At 41.1% G+C, this 21,084-nt stretch overlaps 1 pseudogene; it reads right to left on the bottom strand.

Annotated features, from left to right (window-relative positions):
* Positions 1–1,555: 1,555 nt before the first annotated feature.
* On the bottom strand, positions 1,556–14,568 carry LOC119257132 (heterogeneous nuclear ribonucleoprotein A1-like 3; annotated as a pseudogene).
* Positions 14,569–21,084: the final 6,516 nt, after the last annotated feature.

The raw sequence follows: 21,084 nt of genomic DNA, 5'->3' as shown, positions 1-21,084 counted from the left end.
TAAGACAAGTACTTTTATTACTTATATTGAAACTTGCTTCCTATTATGAGGATTAATTCAGTTTAGCCCTTTGATGCTACCATTTATACTTGTATAAGAAGTGTGTCTTATAACTCTATGAAAAACTTCAGAAATACAATTTATTTATTGCATTTACACTCTTCCTTATTTTGCCAAATACATAGTAGAAGCACAGAGAAGTGAGGGATCTGCACAGACCACAATGAAAGTGTTTGCATCGAGGTCTGCCTGACTCCCCAGAATGTTTTTGTTAGGTCAGAATATCCTCTACAGTGGGACCTCAGAAATAGCAGTGGCATTAAATCCAGGGTGATTTTTTACTCTCCAGTCCTTAGTCCTTTGAATGAGAAAATGATGTCTGCATTCTTACTAGGCAAGTAGTACTATTAATGCTTCATCTTTGCCTATGCAAAATATCTCCACATACATCCCATTTGGTCCTTACTAAGCACCCAAGGGGGTGGTAGAGAACCAGGAAAGCAGGAACCTTAGGCTCAGAAAGCTGAATTACTTGTCTAAGGACCCCAGGCTCAAAAGATGTAGGAAAATGCAGTGCTCTTTTCTTTTACCACTCTGTCCCTTGACATGAAAACATATCCAGGGAAGGTGGAAGAGAAATTCAAAGACAACAGTAACACGTCAGTAACATCTCCATCAACTACCTGGCCCTCGTATTGTACCACAGGGTGTGATATCAAATCTTATCATTTTCCCAGTGGACAATTTTGGTGAAATCTCAATTTTCCTGACAGTGTTGCTCACAACACCAGCAAGACAGAGGCTTTGAGGTCACAATTCTCCTCATCTTGGATGAAGAATATTCTGGTTATTTATTTCTATATCTGTAAGAAGACCAGCAAAAAACCTCAGGGTTTCTGTCCCACCAACTGCACTACTCCAGGGAACTGACAGAGGGCAGTTACCCAACACGGATCTGTAAAAACTAACAGACCGCGAGTTGTTTTCTTTCAAATGTTTGTCATTTTACTTTCTATTTCTTGAATTAATGACTCATTGTCCATTCCTGCCAAAGGTAGGCCAACACCATAGCAGCAACACAGACAAGATTTATAAGTTTGATTTATATAGAATATAGGCTTTTCAAACCTATACCCTTTATAGAACTTAAATAATGTGCTCAGAACTTAAAGAGTTAGAGGCTCTTCAAGCTATAGTCTTTTAGAGAATTCTTTTTTTTTAAGAACATTTATTCAGCAACATGATCAGACTATTACATTAAGCAATCAATGGCATGAGCCCAAAAAGAAAAAAATCTATGATGAAAGCCTTTGTTGGAATGCTTTCCATTTTCCACAGAATAGAAACTAAAATAACCTGTTACACAATTAGTCATGAATGCAATCCTCAAGTTTCTGCCCATGTTGTCTAAAACATGTCTTCTTTGTAGCAGGTAGATTTGCCACCCCTGAACTTGGCTGAGTTTACAAATCTATTGTAACTGGTAGCTCCCCTGTCACTTTTCTGGCTCTCTTCTGCTAAGTTTTGCTTCCCGGCAGTTAATTAAAAATTCCCGTCATTGCCAATAGCCACCACTGCTGCTGGAGCCACTATAACTACCTTGGTTTTGGAGTTTGGTGAAGTATTGGCTTCTACCATCATAAGGGTCAGAACATTTGCCTTCAAAGTTTCCTCCTTTCATGGGTCCAAAATTTGAAGATTGGTTGTTGTAATTGCCAAAATCACTGTAGCTTCCACCACCTCCAAAACCACTTCTGTCATTACTAGGCCCATCATAGTCATCCCCACTGCCACCAAAGCCACCTCGACCACTGAGGTTTCTGCCATGACCAAAGTTGTCAATCCCACCACAACCACCACAAGTTTTCAGAACCACTCAACCTCTTTGGCTGAATAAAGCACTGATGATCTTGTGCTTAGTTTTCCTTACTTCACGGTGGTAGCCATTCACAACTGGTATTTCTGAATGACAATCCTGTCTACAGAATCAGTCATCAAAGGCTACAAAAGGAAAGCCTCTCTTTTTGCCACTGCCTCCATCAGTCGTGATTTCAGTCACTTCAATTTTCTCATACTGTTCAGAATAATCCTTTTTTAAAAATCTATTTATTTATTTATTTTTAAGATCTATTTATTTATGCATACAAGGACCGGGGTTTAAGCCAGAGGTGCGGGGGGGGGGGGGGGTGAGAGGATTGACCAGAGAGAGTGAGGAACAGAACAGGCAGATCTACTGAATGAAATACATTGTTGAGGGGAGCAGCAGGCAAGGCAGGAGAGGTCTGCTGCACCATGTGGGCTGCTCCCTTGCGGGCCAGGGATTGAACTCTTGCTGCAGTGGCTGACGGTAGCTTGATAGCACTGTCTTTAACCCCTGCACCACCAGGGAGGCCCAAAGAATAATCCTTTACATGATGTTCTTCAGTGCTTCTTTAATGCCATCTACAAAAATCTTTTTCACAGTTAAGTGGGCCTGGGATCTTCGAGAATCTTCTGGTGACACAGCCCTCTTTAGTGCCATAACTCTTCCACCCACCTCGCGTGGCCCTGTATTCACAGCTGTACCCACCTCCCCCACCTTGACATCAGTGACAAACCCTAAACCTCTGGATGGCTTGGTGTTTGGACCTCTTATTAACATGCAGTCTGTGAGCTTTCCCCATTGCTCAAAAGAGCTTCTCAAGGTTAAATGAAGAGCTTCTGCCAGTGTTCCAGCTTCTCGTGAGACTCTGCTGAGGGGAGCGGGTGACAGGAGAGATCTGTGAGCCATGTGGGACCTACACATGTGTCAATGGAAGGGGAGACTTTTACATGATGGCATCCACAGGTGGAAAGGCTCATGTAGAACTCTTATAACGAGTAGGGAGGAGTTTCCTTTTGCCCCTGCACTTTCCTATCTCACCATGTCTTGAAGGAATTTGGGAAATGAAAACACAAATAAAGAGATTCTGATAACTTCAAGAATTTCTTCTGTAATTCTAAACGCTTCAGGCCTGTAAGATTTATTCTAATAAACCCTGACATTGATAGATTAGACTCATTCCTTGGCCCCACAATCAGTGCATATTCCCTCTCCCTCCTGATTTAAGTGATGATAACACAAATCCAGGGCAGGAAAAAAATACAAAATCGTTTGATTCAGCACAACCCTTGAGGGGAAAGCTCTGAGTTCATCTAGATTTAAAATTAGCATTTAAAAATTACTATTGGGCCTCCCCCGGTGGTGCAGCGGTTGAGCACTGTGCTGTGAAGCTGTCTGCAGCCTCTGCAGCGCCGGTTCAATCCCCGGCCACCAACGAGGGTCCCACATGGCTCACAGATCTCTCCTGTCACCCGCTACTCCCCTCAGCAGTGTGTTTCGTCAGTCTTCCTGTTCTGTTCCCTGCTCTGGCTCTGGTGAATTCTCTCACCGACCCAGGCTTCTGACTGTACCCAGTGCTTGTATAAATAAATAAATCTTTAAAAAAATAAGAATTACTATTATTCCTTTCCCCATCTTTAAATATCTATTAGAGTTTTCTCTCCATTCAGGAAAGTTGCTACATTTTTTTAGATTAATAAAGCTTTTGTTCAGTTTCTTAGCTAAATATAAATGTGTACTTTCAAATATCTTGCATTCAATGCCAAGCTTATCTAAAACACTCCACCCACTCATTGGGAAATTCCCAGTATCATTTCCTTTTGGTTCTAGTCAAATAGACAAGCCCCAGGTTACCCTACTCAAGTGTAGGGTAAAGAAAATATCAGGCTTTTCTGCCCTTCCGCCATCAGGATAGATGATGGATCCTTGTCCTGAATGCATGCCTGATGGCGGGCACCTGGAATAGGGTGTGGGCATAGGTAGATGGGATTCAGCTGAGTTAAGACTGTGCTTTTAAGGGCGGCGTCACGGGGGGACGCCAGCAGCCCCAGCCAGCAGCAGCAGCAGCAGCAGTAGCAGCAGTAGAAGCCGAAGCAGAAGCCAAAAGTCGAGAAGCAGCAGAACGAACGCTAGAGAGCCCAGATAGAGTGAAGACTTGCTGGGGGCTGGGGGGCCTGGCAGGCCCCCCAGCCCCCCAGCCAGCACCCCTGCTTGCCATATGCCTGGTGAACCCCAAATAAAAAACCTGCAAAACCACTGAGGACTTTGACTCCTCCTTTACCTGATCTGCATGGGATCAGAGAACCTGCACTGCGGCCAGTCCAGCCCTTACATCAAGGAAACAGTTTCTAGCTGAAACTGCTTAAGTGAATTCAAATGCCTTCTTGTCCCCCTGAATTGCCACACTCATTCATTTACCTGAGGAATAAAATGTAAAGGGAGCATGGGGTTGACCCTGTGCCCCTGGGGTCTCATGGTCTAGATGTCTTGGGCTGGGGACACCAGTCCCTGCCTCCATGAGGGCTTGGGGTGGAGGCAAGGGGGGGTCCTCAAGGCTGATCCTCATTTCAGATCAGTGCTAGGCATCTATAATTCAGGCACCCCCACTGCAGACCTTCAGAAGAAGAGAGGGGCAAATCAACCCTCTGGGCACAGTCATCATCTGGGGAAGACTCAAAAAGAGCATGGTTGAACTATGGAGAGCTGTGTGGAGATTTCTCGACCTACTAAACATAGAGCTTCCATATGATCCAGCAATTCCACTCCTAGGTATTTACCCAAAGTGCTGCAGACCAGTGCAGCGGTAGACTAGCAAGGCTGACCCAGGGATGAGAGACTGAGCAGGGTGGTCAAGGATTCGGCATAAGAATGACAGACAGACACACTTCAAGAGTGAACATCTGACTGTAATATGCTCAAAATCAACGTACATTTTTATACATTTCTTAAAGCATTACATCATATAATTTCTTGCCATAGAAATGATTGACATGATATTCTTTCTCAACAGAATACAATCACAAGATATAATAGACTTAGAATTACAAGTTATATTTTAACTAATGATTGATCATGGATTACATTCTCTGTGGTTAGAATATAGTTCCTGCCTAAACCAGTTAAACTAGTTATTTGATTATACCCTATAATTATAAGTACTATTATTATTATTATTATTTGGGAACTGGCCGCCTATTTAACTGTTTTAATATTTTATATTAGGTTGATCGGTATTAATTAAAAGCTTGCAAGCTTATATATATTAATTAGGGTTATTTTAAGGAGATTGGCAACAAGTGTTTTTTATTTATGATTATTTTAAGGGATGTGTTGACTGTTGGAGGAAGTTGCTATATTATTATTCATATATAATTGTCAACTTGTTAACTGGATATCAGGTAGCCGAATTTTTTTGTGGTTATACATTAAGCAGTAACTTTAGACTCATTACACCACTATACCTTAACTTAGGAGAATAAAAGCAATACAAGGAAGAAAAAACATTTAAAATTACAGAGGTCAGCAAGAGGGTATGTAGAAACACAGGGGGTAGCTGTTGCTATGGCAGTAATGGCAGGTGCATTGTGTTTGTGGCATTCAATCTTCTTAGCATCTGATACGTCATCTGCAGCAATCTTCTTGGGGGAGCAGGTGCAGCGTGTCCTTCCCGCATGCTCCGCGCCTTGACCGTGCTGAACAAGGACCAGATTGGTTTCACCTAAGTTCTTCCACGGGAGGGGGTCCCGCACAAAGGACACAGAAACATCAATCCCAAAGAGCACCTGCACCCCTATGTTTATAGCAGCACTATTTACAATAGCTAAGCTTTGGAAACAGCCCAAATGCCCAAAAATAGATGACTGGATCAAGAAGATGTGGTCCATATACACCATGGAATATTACTCAGCATTCAAAAAAGATAAACACATGCAATTTGTAGCAACATGGACAGAGCTGGAAGGGATCATGCTCAGCAAAATAAGCCAGAAATAAAAAGAAAAATACAGGATGGTCTCACTCATAGCAGGAATCTAGAAAACTTAAATAAGGGACCAGGAAAAAGAATAACTATAAGAAAGTAAAAATCAAAATCAACAAACAACTATGAACCAGAGACACTCTATGGGGGGTGGGGGGCGGGGAGGGGAGGGATTGGGGTCAAAATAAGGAGATTGTAATTGTATGGGGAATATAAAAATAAAATTAAAAAAAAAAGAGCATGGTTGGAAGCACGAGCAATAAGACTATGGGGTGAGCTGGTATGGTGACTTTTCACATGAACCCCATCTACATGATCTCCTGGGGCTGGGGAACCAAACCCCCGGTCCAGAAATGCGGGCAACATGAGGGGGCTTCCTCCTTTCCCAGCTGAGGGAGGAAAACATCAGAGATGTGACTGGGGACCCAGCGCAGGACTGGAAACCATGAAAGGAGGTGCAAGAAGCTGGATGTACCACGTGCTGGCGTCTGTCCCCACCAGAGAATTTCCCCACTGACATTGGCTGGGAGTTGGGTTTTCAACACCAGAATTATAAGACTCAGAAGCAGCATCATGTGACAGCCATGCGAAAGGAAGGGACAAGAAGTATAAATGAGAAAGCATGGAATCCAAGACCACACTGGTCTAAAGAAAATGGGAGCATCTCTTCTGCCATAGGACATTCCAAAAACAAGAATCTAGAGAATCACCCCACACACCTGCCCTCTAAGAGGTCCCTGAAGTGCTCTGCCTGGCTACCTACCTCCCAGTTGCTCCTAGGGATCTGAGCAGCCAGACCACCACAGTCCCAGAGCACAGGCCCTCATCCAAGAAAAGAACAAGATTCTAGGAAAAGGATAAAGCTCGTAGGTCAAACATCAATCTAGGACATGCAGTGAGGGAGGAGTCAGAGTGACTGGAGAGGTGGAGGGAGACTTGGGGGAGTGGGGCGGTGGTTAGGGGGTGGTATGGTCCTCCCATACCACCAATGGAAAACAATGACTATATAAAGATGACTGAATATATAAGAAAATTATAAATAAATAAATAAATAAAATGTAAAGGAAGGATACTGTTCTCATCTAAGAGAACAATAAGGGAGAAAAAACATTTCCTTTTTTTTTTTTTAAAGATTATTTATGCATACAAGAACTGGGGTACAGGCCAGAGGTATGGGGCAGGGGGTGAGAGGGTTCACCAGAGATAGGGTGGGGAACAGAACAGGCTGACCTACTGAAATACACTACTGAGGGGAGCAGCGGGCAAAACAGGAGAGGTCTGCTGCACCATGTGGGTAGCTGCCTGGCCGGCAGGGATTGAACTCAGGCTACAGTGGTTGTGGGTAGCTTCATAGTGCTGTGCTTAACCCCTTGCGCCACAAGGGAGGCCCTTGAAAAGACATGTCTACAGCTTAAAGGATACAGGTAGATGAACTAGTATATATAGCATACTAGTATATATATTATATTATATATAATATATATGTGTGTGAATATACACAATATGTGTCAGGGAGGAGAGGAAATTTACCCTACCCCTCTTGGTTCTTCTTGTGCTGGTCAAATAATTAACTAACATCAGACAAATGAGTAGGAGGAAAAAAACAAATTTAATTACACACATTCAGGAATCCACATAGACATGTATTCAATAGGTCAGTGAGGAAAAGGTTGATACATATCTTGACGTGAAGACTGAGATAGGGGCCAGGGCTTTCGGGAGAGAAGAGGAGAGGGTGACTCATATGACAAAGACCAGATGCTCTATAATTACGTTTGCCCTGCAGTAGAGTTAGAAAGGTTATTTCTATAAAAGGTTTCTCTGATAGAGAGATTATTTTTGGTAAAAATACTAATTCCAGGTAGGAATTTCATCCTTCCAGTTAGTTAAGGGAGTGGTAAACATTTCTTATGAGTCTGCAGGGCCTCAGCTAGAAATAATCCACCTCCCTAAGGGGCAAGGCCTGTTCTAGATACCTTGCAGAGACCTATCCTTCAGAAGCATTATAGATGTCATATATATTTATGTATTATATATATATATACATATATATAATACATTTGTTTGTATTTATCTTAGCAGAAGTTGTGAAAGTAGTAATGATTCCTTATCACTGCACAACTCAAAGTACTACTACAACTATTACTTTCCTGTATGCATTGCATTTGGGAGGTAGGAATAAAGAGAAGGGGAAATCAAAACTGAGTTGCCTTTTTTAATTTTTTTTTTTTTTTTTTTGCATAGAAGAACTGGGATGTAGGCCAAAGGTATAGGAGGTGAAAGGATTCACCAGAGATAGATTGGGGAGCAGAACAGGTGGATTTACTGAAATACACTGCTGAGGGGAGCAGTGGACAACACAGGAGAGGTCTGCTGTGCCATATATGGGTTAGCTCCCTGGTTCAGGAACTTACTGAGGCTGTAGTGGTGATAGCATTGAGCCATAACCCATAGGCCATCAGGGAGGCCCCTCAAAGTTTCCCTCAGAGGTCACTCCATGAATTTGGCCAGACTTGGGTAGGAACACTTGCCTCTGTTAGACTTTGAGACTTGTAGGCAAAGCTACAAAGTCTATAAACACAGACCTCAACTACCTTAAGTCATGTAAAGTAGATTTTCCTGGGTTGAGTTTTGGAGCTGCCTGAATTTTAAGGAGAAACAACAAATTCTTCCTTGGTCTTGGCTGTAGTTTAGAACAAAGCTAACATGATAATCATATCCTTATGGATATGTAGAGAGAGTTTTCTCCAAGCTCCATAATCCTCTTACCATGGCATATGTCACCACACACACATTATGGCTCAGGACTGCCCGAGATAGGCCAAGTATAGCTGGGCAGGGAAGGGAACAAGGTATCTCTGGCTTCTAGCCCTCTTTCTTTCTTTCTTTTAAAGATTTGTTTATTTATGCATACAAGAACTGAGGTCCAGGCCAGAGGTGTGGGAGGTAAGAGGATTCACCAGAGACAGAGTGGGGAGCAGAACAGGCAGATTGACTGAAACACACTGCTGAGGGGAACAGCGGGCAAGTCAGGAGAGGTCTGCTGCGCCACTTGGGTAGCTCCCTGGCCGGGGATCAAACTCATGCTGCAGAGGCTGCAGATAGCTTCATAGTGCTGTGTCTTAACCCCTTGCACCTCCAGGGAGGCCCTATTCCTCTTTCTACTCAGCACTCCAAACTAAGAAAGGCAGACTTTGAGGAGAATTCACCAGTGGAGACCCCAGTGTTTTAGAAAACCCACTGGAATATTTAGTAGACAAACTTGACATTTCCCTTTTTGTTTCAGTTTCAGGAGACAAAGCCCCAGGTAATTGCTGTTGCTCAACTTAAAACCTTAAAATGAGGGCCCTCACTGGTGGCACAGGGGTTAAAGACACAGCACTATCAAGTTATTGCCAGCCTCTGCAGCACCAGTTCTATCCCTGGCCCACCAGCGAGCTACACACATGGTGCAGCAGACCTTTCCTTTCTCGCCCGCTGCTCCCCTCAGCAGTGTATTTCAGTAGAGCTGCCTGTTCTGTCTCTCACTCTCTCTGATGAATCCTTTTATCCCCTATCCCCCCATTCTTGTATGCATAAATAAATAAATCTTCAAAAAAAAAAAACAACAAAAACTTAAAATGCACTTGACCTTTCACCAGAGGTGTGTGAGAGAATGGTAGCTGGACCTACGGAAAGTATTGACTAACTTTTCCCTGATCATACCCTAGCACATGGAAAGAAAATCAAATTTTCTTTAATCTTATTATTTTTGACTGTCCTATCAAGATTTAACTTCAGCAGGGGGAGGGAGAGGAGTTACAATAAAAGAATCTGGCTTGTATAAAAGTTGACTTATTTAACCCCCAAGGGTCTCTCTGAAGAATTATCATTATTTCAAAGAGAAAAGTGTATTGGGGAAAATAAACAAAAATGTATATTTAATTGGTAAAGAAGAAATACAGATATGCTTTTCTGTTTTCTTTAGAAAATGACTATTATACTTTGTTACCTTTTATCTTACAGCAAACACATTAAAGAGATATTTTTCTTAGGCTCAGGCCTAAATCCTTTTCCTTTTCTTTATTTCCTCCTCTCTCACCTTTTCTCATATCTCCTAGCTTTATTTTCCTTCTGTCTCAGGAAAAGAAAAGGGAAAAAAAAGTTAGGTATCTACTGACAACAATCAGAAGACTTCCAGAAAATAATTATACTACAATAAACACATATAGAAAGACAAATACCTAGTTGTGCCTGGAATACTTAAGGAAATTTGTCCTAAATTTGTTCTTGCTTAGACTGATAAGAAGCAGTGTACTAAAGGTTCAGATCCCAAAAGGAAAACAATGGTTGTAACAATTTTTCATGCAACCCACCTTTTCTGGATTTAAAAAAAACAGGTGCTCTCATGAGATGCTTTTTTCATCGTCTGAATCTGTGTAGGACATTGTGTAAATATAAATTGGATATGTTTATTAACTTCAAGTTTCCTTGCCAAACTTTGAAGGCAATACCTGATTTCTAAGAATCACCCTCATTTATAGGTATTGTTAAATTTCCTTTTACTTACTGCTTTCACTTACTCCAAATGGGATTGTAGAAACTTAGAGCTAGAAATATTCTAACCCTTTCATTTTATATATACAGAAAAGTAGGACTTTCTGGCTTGCTCAAAATACTCTTTATTATTACTTTACTCTGGTCTTATACTCTAGGTAAAAATCTATACTTTTACATTGTTTGATTATAGTTGATATTTATCACTACATTTGAAGCCATCTAGGAATATGTTATATTAAACAAGATAATTGCCCATGAATGAAAAATGTATTCAAAGAGTTATTTTAATCAGTGTCTCTCTCCCAATTAGATGTGGTGTCCAAAATATTTAATAATAGGTACTGACCCACTGACACAGGCACCAGTTGTAAGCCCTCTGTATCATATATGGTATTGTATCCCAAAGTTACCTCCATTAAAAAAAATACAATTATTATTATTACTGTTATTATTAATATTATTTTACTGCTATTATTGTATTATTATTGTTTTATTTTTACATCATTGTTCATTTTTAAACAATATTTGCTTCCCCCCACCCCCTCAGGTGTATTTCCCATAGAGTTTCCTTCACCAGTGCACCTGTGCACCATCACCTCAGTCCCCTCTGCTCCTCCCTCCCTGTGATCCCTCTCCCTCCTCCTCCCTGCAGGATGTCTCTGATTTATAATTGTCTGTTTTTGCTTTGTTGTGTTTTGTACTGTTGTTACTTTTTTACCCTGATGTCTTATTTGGTTTCCCTATATTCCTGTTATAAGTGAAACCATCCAATATTATTGTTATTGTTATTATTAATAAATAAAGACTTCACCTCTTCCAAGTAGGCAAGTGTTAACCAGGCAGGAAAAAAACAATCACTGTTGTATAATACTAAAAGAGAATGCTTGGAATAATTTGTGCTCCTCTGGGATCCTGAAAAAATCCATTTCACGTGATTTCTCATAAGGCAGCTTTTGAAATGAAGTCAGTATGCCACAAATGGTATCTTATGGTTTCACATTCGATCTTATGGTTGATAAAGATTTAGTCCAGTGGAATGTGAAACCCAATTACAGTATCAGCCTTGAGCACATAGGAAAGTTTGAATTAATGAGAAATATAAACCCTTAGGTGTAGTTTTGAAAATCTTTCCCTTACCTGAGAAGAAATAATGTCATATTAAAATTACATGATTGACCTATCCATAGTTACAATCCTTGTGAACAAAATTATATAAATGCTTTTTGTTCCTGCTAATTTGTCTTTATGCCATTTGATATCCAACAGGAAGCAGGTTTCCTCTTTCAGTTTAATTCAAATTCTATTCCAGGAACAAATAGAAACTGTTTCTTTTTACATTATTTTAAGGTGTCACTTATGTTTCTCTGTCAATTCACTATTAGAAGTAACCCAAGGAGAGAAGGAGAGAAAATCTTTTTTTTAAATTTTTTTAAAAAAAGATTTATTTATACAAGAACCGGGGTACAGGCCAGAGGTTTGGGGGTGGTGGTGAGAGGATTCACCAGAGACAGAGTGGGGAACAGAACAGGCAGATTGACTAAAATACACTGCTGAGGGGAGCAGCGGGGCACCAGGAGAGGTCTGCCATGCCATGTGGGTATCTCCCCAGCCAACTGGGATCAAACCGGTGCTGCAGAGGCTGCAGACGGCTTCACAGCGCTGCGCTCAACCACCTATGCCACCAGATTGGCCCTGAGAAAGGCTTTTATAATAAGTTAGTATTTCTATACTTGGCCAAATTCTTTAAAAGTCCTTCAGATAAGTAGAGTATAATGTAATTTCATTTATTTGCACTAACAGAAATGTAGGAATAACAAGAGAGACATAGGGCAAGCAGAGATCCCTTAGTGTCAGAATAGAGTAGAAGTCTCAGAGGAGCAAGGAGGGCTCCAGAGATAAGGGCAACAAACACCCCAGGACTAGGGCAACAGGACATACTGGAATAAAGATGATAAAGAAAAGTATGCTAAGACAAGGGCTGGAACACAGAGACTCAGTTCTGGGCACAGAGACATTAGGGCAGTGAGTAAAACCACCTGAAACTAACCAATCACAAAGAGACTGGAGGAGCTTTAGAATAATTAGGGAGGGCCTCCCGGGTGGTGCAGCGGTTGAGCACTGGGTTGCGAAGCTGCCCGCGGCCTCCGCGGCGCGGGTTCTATCCCCGGCTGCTCCCTGGCCACCAGAGGAGGGTCCCACATGGCGCGCAGACCTCTCCTGCCACCCGCTGCTCCCCTCAGCAGTGTATTTCATCAGTCTGCCTGTTCTGTTCCCCGCTCTGGCTCTGGTGAATTCTCTCACCCTCCCGCACTTCTGACTGTACCCAGTGCATGTATAAACAAAAAACAAACAAACAAACAAATAAATAAAACATGCCTCTATAAAAAAAAAAAAGATTTAGAATAATTAGGGAAAGAAGGTGCATATTCCCTGAGGTACGACTCCACTTGGCTTCCTTGCCCCTCCCTGGCCTGGTTTCACCAGCCTGGAGTCCCACTTTATTTCTGTTCCTTTTTCTCCTTAATGAACTTTTTTTTTGAAAGATTTATTTATTTATGCATATAAGAACTGGGGGATAAGCCAGAGGTGTGGGGAGTGAGAGGATTCACCAGAGACAGAGTGGGGAGCAGAACAAGCAGATTGACTGAAATACACTGCTGAGGGGAGCAGTGGGTGAGACAGGAGAGGTCTGCTGCTCCATGTTGGCAGCTCCCTGGCTGGCAATTGAACTACTGCTGCAATGGCTGGCGATAGCTTGACAGTGCTGTCTTTAACCCCTGAGCCATGAGGGAAACCCATAAACTTTTTTCTTTCTCTAAACAGATCTGCCTCTTTTCTCTTGCTTGCCTGAGCATCAGCGAAGTTCCTGCTGCAGCTTCGTGAGACACCAGCTAGTGATGGTCTAGTGGCTGGGACTCAACACTGCCACTGCAGCCTGGGATGTGCTCCTGACTGGGAGACTAGGCCTGAAAACCTGAAATTACGGTATCAAAAGGAAAATTTGTTTGTCCAGCTGGGACTCATGCATTCGATCCTTACACATACTGTTCATTTTAGTTGGATGATGGATCAAATGATTGGTTAAAAGAAATTCATACACAGAAGTTTGGTGATTCAGTAGTTTTGGCTTTCCCTCTCTTATCTTTCTCTCTCTCTTTTTTAAAGATTTATTTATTTATGCATACAAGAACTGGGGTGTAGGCTAGAGGTTGAGGGTGTGTGTGAGAGAGATTCACCAGAGACAGAGTGGGGAGAACAGGCAGATCTACTGAAGTACACTGCTGAGGGGAGCAGCGGTGAGATAGGAGAGGTCTACTGTACCATGTGGGTAGCTCCCTGGCCAGGGATCGAACTCGTGATGCAGTGGCTGTGGATAGCTTCATAGTGCTGACCTTTTTGTTCAGTTTCTCTGTTTTCCACATGTAAGTGAAACTATCGATGCACAAGATAAAAGTGTTTTTTTAAAGATTTATTTATTTATGCATACAAGAGCTGGGGTACAGGCCAGAGATGTGGGGGGGGGGTGAGAGGATTCACCAGAGAGAGTGGGGAACAGAACAGGCAGACTGACCGAAACACTGCTGAGGGGAGCAGCAGGCGAGACAGGAGAGATCTGCTTCGCCATGTGGGTTGCTCCTTGGCCTGCCAGGGATTGAACTCATGCTGCAGAGGCTGTGGACTGCCCACAGTGAGGTGCTCAACCCCTTGTGCCACCAGGGAGGCCCCTACAAGATAAAAGTTTTTAAGAGGCTGGTCCCTTTTAAGATTGTGAGGCAGAAACGCTTCCTCCTTTTCCCTGGCTTCTGGTGGTTTGCTGTCACTTTCTGACATTTCTTTGTGTGTAAACACATCACCTTGAGCTCTACCTTCATATTCATATTGCTTACTCATCTGTACATATATCTGGAACCAAATTTCCCCAATGCTGGATTAGGTCGTGATGTAATTTTAACTCAGTTGCCCTCCCACAGAACTCTATCTTAAATAATGTCACATTTGGGGTTTAGGACTCCACCATAAGAATTTGAAGGGACAAAATTCAACCTGTGAGAAGCTCATCCCTAACTGCTCACCTCCAGGTCAGTCTCCTGCCATAGTTCATCTCCCACTTATTCATCCTGGGTTCTCCTGCCTGGTACTCAGTGACTAAAATCTGGTCTGCGGCAGGTGCTTTTTTTCCCAGTACCATTTGCACCCATTTCTCCAGCTAACAGACATGCCCATTTTCAAACCCATCAGATCATCAGGTCAAAACCCTAAATCTTTTCCACTTATTTAAAAGGAGTTGTGAACAAGAAAACTCACAGATCCTGAAGAGTAGATTAAAAGTGACTTCTAGGGGCCTCGCTGATGGCACAAGGGGTTAAGACACAGCACTACGAAGCTGTCCGCAGTCTCTGCAGCACAAGTTCGATCCCCAGCCAGGGAGATACCCACATGGTATAGCAGACCTCTCTTGTCTCACCTGCTGCTCCCCTTAGCAGTGTATTTCAGTCAGTCTGCTTGTTCTGTTCCCTACTCTGTCTCTGTTGAATCCTTTCACCCCCACCCCACCACATCTTTGACCTGTACCCCAGTTCTTGTGTGCATAAATAAATAAAGTGACTTTTAAAGCAATAAGCAGAAATAAAAGAAAAACAATAGGCCAAGGGGTACCACCATAATTTGTAAAAAGTCTTTATTTTACCACACCCCATTTCCTTTCTAGCAGGCTGTTTTCATGCCCTTAGAAGTTTGGGTGGTGGTGAGTGCTGCAGGTCAAAACAGTCTCTTCACTTTCATAGTCACAGAAGAATTGTCTCCAGCACCGGGCACAAAGACAAATTCACACGCTCTCAAGCTTTTGGAAACCCTGATTTAAGAATTAATTCACTGCACTAGGAAAGTACAACTTTTATTTGTCACTAAAAGATGTGGGTACTTTGAAAGATGGGAATTAAATAACATACAAAAAAGATGATTACTTTTGGAAAAATGGATCCCTATAGAAATATTCCTTTGATGCACAGAATACCAGAGCACAAGTAGAAATCACATTTTCTGAAGCCAGAAATGAGTTTGCTATGGGAAAAATAAATTTTTTTTAGTTACCCAGAGAAAGAATGTACGGTTTGTTAGATTCTAAACACCAGGATAAGGATGTTTTTCTACTCTCTTTAAAGGGAGAATTTAATGGAAAATGAAAGTTCTATTCAAGATGTTGCCTCTCCACAAGGGTTCCCACTTCAAAGAGCCCTGTAAAGATATTTGACAGGGTGGACACTGCATCCTATAAAATGTCAGTGAGGGAGCAATTGAGTTCTGTGGTCTTAGGAGCTGGAAGATATAGCATCATCAACCATTTAGGGTTGCTGAGGTGTGTGATTCTCATATATCTCCTTTCCCCTGACCCCATGTTTAGTTTGCGCTATCTCTGTTTCATGCAGAGTCAAGCTAGGCTCAGCTTAATGCATCTCTTTGAAGTTGCTAAAAGGCATTCACTTGCACCATACTGTAGGTTTTCTGCAGATGTTAGAAAACAAATGAAGATGGGTTTGCATAGCACAATTTTCTTCTCCCAATTAAAAAAAAAAAAATCAGAAACTCTCTGGTGGCTCAAGGGATTAAGCACAGCTCTGTGACACTCTCTGCAGCCTCTGCAGCATGAGTTGAATCCCCAGTCAAATCCCCAGTCAGGGACATACCCACATGACACAGCAGACCTCTCCTGTCTAGCCTGCTGCTCCCCTCAGCAGTGCATTTCAGTAATTCTGCCTGTTCTGTTCCTCACTCTGTCTCTGGTGAATCCTCTCACCCCCCACACCTCTGGCCTCTATCCTAGTACTTGTATGCATAAATAAATAAATCTTTTTAAAAAATTTTAAAAATTATTTTTGATTACCACCTACATTCAGAAATACACTTAACATTAGGCCTCTGACTATCATAGGTGTGTTAATATGTTATACTGCATTTATCCTACATGTTATACCTGCTGATATTCTCTGTTCTACTCAGACTGAAAAATTGCTTATGGGCAGAATGACAGGTAATTGTAGGGCTTAACTTGTTTATTTCCTTTCTCTCAGGGATCATTATAACTGCCTTTTGTTCTACATCTGAAAATGGTCTTGGCAAGTGTACGTCCAATTGTTTAAAGCAGGAAGACTAGTCCAGTACTTGTTACCCCATCACCATTGGATAGGAAGTTATGCTAATTGATTTTCATCTACCCTCAACCTTAATTAAGAATGCACTTTTGTGATTTATGGTAACTTTTATAAGACCTACTACAAGTGCTTCTGTTATCTCTATTTTCAATCAACAAAAGCAGCATGGTTAAGTAGCCTAATTAACAATTAAGGAATTGTTCTTTAGTGGAAGAAGTGGCAGCTGGATCTCTGGGGATTTCTTTTTTATTGTAATTCGATATGTCAGTCATTTACATGTCTATATAACCTATACCCTGAACAAAGTCTAAGCAACTAGTGAACCAGCGACCCACACCCTTTTTATAGCCTCTTAGATTTAAGAATGCAACATATTCCTTAGTTCAGCAGATTTTGCCAAGGAGAATTGTCAACTGACTCTAACTGGGAAGTTAGTTGAAGTCTCTTGCTAGAACTTATACTTTTACCAGAATCAGACTTCCATGAAATATTTGGGATGGGCACATGACTGAACAGAATTTGGACTTCATCAAGGTAAAAAGAATGGGCAATAATGATTGTTGATAAGTATTTATATAGCAGAATACTGCTGGTTGACCCTTGACTTTTTTTTTTAATCTAGAAGTTATATTGTGAGAAGAGGAGAGTTCTAGCCCTTAACTCCTTCTAAGTATTGAAGGCTGTCAAAAAGAATCTGATTTCTATCAGCAACCAAATAGGCTTACATCTGTTGTAAACAATGGAGCATCAAAGAGCTGGAAGTTTTCACCTTTTCTTCAATCTCTTGGGCCTGTGAATTATAGATGCATCAAAATGATAATGGTATTATTTTGTTCTTTATAGTTTTGAACTGAAGGATATGTAGGAGTGCGCAGAGATTTGTGGCTAATTTCCAGGCAAGTATATTTGTTAGAAAAGAAAGGTGGCCAAGAGTAACAGACTGGGGGGCCTCCCTCATGGTGCAGGAGTTAATCTCAGCACTATCAAGCTATCACCAGCCAGGGAGCTAAACCACATGCCACTCTTCTGTCTCACTGCTGCGCCCCTCAGCAGTGTATTTCAGTTGATCCACCTGTTCTGCTCCCCACTCTGTCTCTGGTAAATTTTCTCACTGCTAGCCCCCACTCCCCCCCACCTCTGGCCTACACCCCATTTCTTGCATACATAAATAAAATGAATCTTAAAAAAAAAAAAGGAGTAACAGGCTGAAGCAGGCTTTACTGAAAATCCGTGGAAAACGACTCCCTGCAGGCTGAGTCTCCCACCCCTGAAATGGAGAGAGCGGGTCTTTATAAGGTGTTGCGTTGGACAACACCACACTGACAAACGGGAGTCGTGGAGCAGGCTACATAATGCAGGATGCTGCTGAAGAGCAAGATCCTGGCCCTTTTATTGACACATGTAATTGATTGTAAGGAGATTAAAGAAAGGGGAAGGGTGTAGAAGATTAGGGATTGTGATTCTGCCCTCCAGGCACTTCTAATCTACTTGATAATACACCCTAATCCCCAGCCATGGTTCTAATCTTATCAACAAGGTGCTCCACTGATCAGCTTCTGGGGTCCCTTGTCATACATCGGTCCTCGGCCCCCCGGGGCATTCCTGGTCATACCTCGTGACATATAAATCGGGAGTATGAGTTATACATCGTTCTTCAGCCCCCTGGGCTTTCCGAACATACCTCCTGATGCACGTCTTATGCATCAGTCCTCAGCCCTCCCCGGGCATTCTGGACATACCTTGTGATGCATAACATTCCCAGTGTGATCCAGCTTTGTGTTCTTGTTTGATTTGAAGGGCTTAAGGGTTGGGCTGCTGTTCCTAACTGGCCAGACCACTTTGACCTTGTTTAGGTGACAAAATGGCAGCCAAATATGCTGCCTAGGAGTAGCAGACCCACAATAAGGTTAGACGACTGATGGAATTTTTGGTGTATGTGAGGGGGTCTCTTCTGCCAGAGGGGGTCTGCTGGAATTATTTACTGCTGGGGGCAGGTCTGCTGGAATTGTTTACAGTTGTCAGCTTTATCTCTGATTCTGTTTTTCTCAGGTTTCCTGGTTGCGCAGGTTTTAGGAGAGATCTGTTTGTGCTCTCATCAAAACTGGACAAGCTCTCAGGTTTATTTTCTCTAGCCATTTCCCTCACCTGAGGTAATATAATCAAAGGAACAATATGTAACCATCTGTATACCCTGAAGAAGTCATGCTTTTCCCTTTACTTTATTTGGAATTCTCACATCAAATATGACTCTTCACTTAGAAATCTTTTTCTCTCCAACCATATTTTTATAAAATAATGCCTATTTTCAAAAAATAATATTTTGCTGCAAAAAAATTTTGAGAATGACTGATTCTTTTTTTTTTTTTTTTTAGTAGCTATCAGTAGTCACTGGGAAAAAAAAAAAAGGAGCATGCTATCAGGTTATAATGCAACCAAGTATCAGATTTTAGTCAATTCCAATGTCCTACATAGTTTCACCAATGAGGACTCAGATTTTGATCCAGGATACAAGGCTTGCTAAAGGCAGTTTTTGCAGCTTGAAAGGTCATCATATAAGAGCTTCAAGCTGATAGAGTTGTTAGTATAACTTTTGCCTGGAACTATTAAAATCGGGAGAATTTCACTTTAAACAGGCAGAATATACTCACCACCCACCCCAGGAGGTTTCTCAGGAAACTAGGGAGAGTGGCAGAAGCCAGGTTTCCTGAATAACAGAAACCTGATGTCTCCTGGTATGCCTCACTAAGAGAATACCCTGTTAATCAGTCCCAGTAATAACAATTTCTATAACATTTTTGCATCAGAGTGCTCATCTCATTTTAACCAAGTTTCATGCAATCTCCTTCATGTTGCCTTTGTGAGAAGTAGTAGGAACCACAATTTCAAGGGTTTGTCACTTTGAAATTAGGTTAGGATTTATATTAAAATCACTGGAAGTTTTTTCTAGTCACGGTGTGCTTCTCTCTTGAATGGCTATCTCCTAACCTTCTAATTTTATCAGCTTCAACTTCTCAGAAGTATGAATGTTTATCTCTTTTGAAATCTACCCAAAATGCCTCAAAGTGAATTTATACATATTATGTAGACTGTAATTTAACTCAAAATACCTCAAAATACTCTCCGAATTTGGAGAAAGTTCATCTTTTTTTTCATGTGCATGTGATGAACTTATAGACAAAAGAAATGTTAGTTTATTTATACAATTGTTATTATTGGAGGGATCTTGCTTTTTATTCATTAAGAGTTATCTGACTATTTGTCAATCAATTAGACAGGAAATAACTATTGGACATTCATTTCATAGATGGTATCGTGCTTGTAGCTCTTAGCTTTCATGAAGTAGGTTCTAATCATAAACACGAACATGTTGCAAACTGGTGTTAGGCAAGTCCTATAAAGGAAAAGTAAATTTAATCTTGATTCTCTTACTCTGCCAAAATGCTTAAGGCACCTTACACCAAATGGAGTGGCTAAGATAAAGAGTAGGAAAAAAGAAACAATGGAAGATACCAAGTGGTGGCAAGTATGTGGAGCAACCAGAACCCCCATCCATTGCTGGTAGCAGTGTAACATGAAAAATTGGCAGTATCTACTAAGGATGAAGCTTCTATGACTTAGCAATTCTACTCCTACAAGTATATTCAACAAAAATACATACATGTACTTAATCAAAAGATATGTATAAGAAGGTTTAAAATAATTCTAGTCTCAATAGTCCAAACTGGAAATCCCTTAGTGTCTTATCAAAATAGAATGGATAAATAAATTTAGGTATATTTATATAATGGAATGCTATACTACAATGATAATGAAGATCTCTTAATGGCACACAACAGTATGGATGAAACTCACAAACATTATGTCCAAGTATACACAGTCCATCATCAGTCAAAGTTAATCCATAGACCTTTTCAAGAGGTAGCAAGCAGCTTGAAGCAATTCTTCACACCTTCTAGGTGTGCTGATAATATTCTTTCTCTTGATTTGAGTTCTAGTTACTTGGTGTGGCCAGTGTTAATCTTCATTGAGCTATTCTCTTATGATATGCATACTTTTCTATATACCTAAGAAACTGCAATAGATAAATTTTTAAAGACACAGAAATACATGTATACTAGAAGTTGAAAAGGGACACTTGAATTCCAGTATTATTTTTCTTTATTTTTGATATAGAAAATGACCTCATAAATACCAAAACATAAAATATTATTTCAATTTCAATGAAAAATTCCACAGTTCTGTCTCTCATCTTCCTTTCTATAAAGAAATTGGAAAAACTACTTTTAGAAATATCTAAAGTAAGTTCTTCTAAAATATTTTCTCTCCTGTACAGTAAAATGCTTTAAAAAATAAGGAAATAAGGGGAAAAACATAAAATCAATTAACTTTGATAAATATAGTTGGGCTCAGTGACCTTTAAATATGCATAAATGATGATGCTGAGAACTAGGTTTTTTTCTCACATCCTTTGGAGGCATTTTTCCTCTGTGATAATAAATCCACTGTTCTTAATATGCTCTTTGCCTCTAGTGCTGAAGAGTTCCTGGGTTTGGTGT

This window comes from Talpa occidentalis, unplaced genomic scaffold, assembly GCF_014898055.3.
Source record: "Talpa occidentalis isolate TD23 unplaced genomic scaffold, MPIMG_talOcc4v2.1 talOcc4.4, whole genome shotgun sequence".
NCBI classification, from domain to species: Eukaryota; Metazoa; Chordata; class Mammalia; order Eulipotyphla; family Talpidae; genus Talpa; species Talpa occidentalis.
The sequence above is the reverse complement of the archived record's forward strand: the minus strand, read 5'-3'. Positions and strand labels throughout refer to the sequence as shown.